This window comes from Solanum stenotomum, chromosome 7 (genome assembly GCF_019186545.1).
Source record: "Solanum stenotomum isolate F172 chromosome 7, ASM1918654v1, whole genome shotgun sequence".
Lineage (NCBI taxonomy): Eukaryota > Viridiplantae > Streptophyta > Magnoliopsida > Solanales > Solanaceae > Solanum > Solanum stenotomum.
Genome location: NC_064288.1, coordinates 22857144 through 22859378, shown reverse-complemented (window position 1 = coordinate 22859378; position 2235 = coordinate 22857144). Strand labels below are relative to the sequence as shown.

The 2235-nt window shown below is 32.2% G+C and overlaps 1 pseudogene; it reads right to left on the bottom strand.

Moving 5' to 3' along the window:
• Positions 1-454: 454 nt before the first annotated feature.
• LOC125869750 (peroxisomal (S)-2-hydroxyacid oxidase GLO3-like) lies at positions 455-1849 on the bottom strand (annotated as a pseudogene).
• Positions 1850-2235: the final 386 nt, after the last annotated feature.

Below are 2235 nucleotides of genomic sequence, written 5' to 3'. Positions count from 1 at the left end.
AGTACAAGCCACGTACAAAGTATGACATCCAAGCCACGTAGAAGCACTAAACTATTAGATTGTTAAGTACAACTTAATTTTTGACAAGTCAAAACTTGACAAACTCATATCTTTACTAATTTAAAAGGAACACGGAAAAATGATTTGATGATAAATATATCCTTAGTAATTTATAAATACAAAATAAACTAATCTAGATTAAGCAATTTTAACAAGAATCAGATTCAGGTTATAAACAGGATTAAAGAATAAAAAACCTGTACAATACTTTATTTACTTCAATCACTCTCTAGTTATAGAGAATTGAAAAGAAATACCAAGTAATTTAAATTTACAGCACACATATACATTAAAATTACATATTTTAATCAAATTAAAATAAATAACGTCCTTAGATTATCATAAAGCACATGAATGACATGGAGAAATAAAAAGCCTATTTTCAAAGAAGAAATCACACACTATCAGAATTCTGAATAATCCCTACAAATCTGTCACTCAAGTAAGAAACATTAGAATAGATTGCTTACAAATGTAAAACAAGGTGAGGATGTTCCAAAATTTTCCATGTATCCAAAGAACCCATAAGCCAGCAATAACCTACAAGTAATTCTTACATCAAAATATGAAAGTGATGATACTAAGATAAAATGTAAGTTTTGACATATGTATTAAAGTATACTTTTTTAATATACAAGATATAATTTTTTGACGAGACCATTCATTTGGAAAGGATCAGATGATTAAACTACATCCTACCTAGGAACCTTTCTTTCTCCGTCTTGACATAATTTCTGGTAATTTCTGCCACAGTGCAGCAGCCAGCAACAACAATAGTCTGTTCTAGTTCATTCTTGAGCATTTCAATAACTTGTTTTACCCCAGATTCTCCATTAGCAGCCAGGCCATAGATAACCGGTCGATCAATCTGCAGGAATATATAAAAAAAATTTACGTTGTCATCAGTGTATATGACTTAAATTCATTTCTTTAAATCATTAAGTTTACAAGAGCAGCTTCTGCGCCGAGTGCTAGTGCCTTGAATATGTTTGTTCCTCATCTAATTCCTCCCTCAATAAGAACTGGAACTTTACCTTGAACTACATGGACCTCCTAATTTAGGAGATTTCAAGTTAATATTTTTCAAATTTTTAAGATTCAAAACAACATATTCCAGCTTTCAATTGAAAAGAATTCCAAAATGAGCTTGTATTTCATATCTGAAAATTAAGGGAATCACCTCTTCAAGAACAGAAATAGTAGCTGGAGTGTAATCTAGCTGCCAAGTTCCATGGTTAGAGACGATAACTCCTGCAAGTCCTGCTTCAATTGCTTTCATTGCTGCAAAAATATTCAGTGTTTTCCATCAAACACATGTATGGAATTTAGATAGAAATTTTTGGAAACATGTACAATGAGATATGGAGCTGATTAGAGAGTTTCTTGACTTTAGCTAAGGTTAATGATAAGTATTATACCATCTTCACTAGTGAGAATGCCCTTTTTCAGGATTCGCAACTTGGTAGCTAACTTTAACCATGCTATTTCCTGCAAATTTCATCATATGATCTTCTCATGTGATATTAAGGAACGCACCACATATATTTAACTTTTAAATTATGTACCCTCCAGCAAAACGAATGATCAAGAGTTTCTGAAGCGTAAGCTTTTCACTGCAGAATTTTATTAGTAAGCATTGTATTCACTATTTCAAGTTTCGCCTTTCAGCATAATATGTAATTTGTCTAATGCTCCTATTTGCTTTTAGTAAAAATCCAGAATATTTACTTACAAAAACAACTTTAGTTGATAGAAGATCTTCAAAGTTCTTCAATTGAGGTGCGATCATCCTCCATTAGGATACAACTTTAGTTGATAGTTTCAGACCTCTTGAATCAAAAGCGAGCTTGACCGCTCCATGGCTGCTTTATGTCGATACATGAGAACTATGCAGGTCAAAATAATACCTACCTTTTGATGATAATTACCTGCATAAATAAAATAAAAATCAATAGGATACAAATGATTTTGTCATACATGCGATAATAAATTGATGTAGCATACCAAAGCACTCTTCTGCTTTCTTCAGTGCTGAAGTTAGTATTTCCTGAGCATCATAAAAATTCCTACAGCCACCAGAAAAGTCTGTGCATTAGGGACGATATTGGAATATATGTTTATACAAGGGAAAGCCAAACATTTAAAGGAAGTCTTACCCCAAATGAGCCTCAAGTT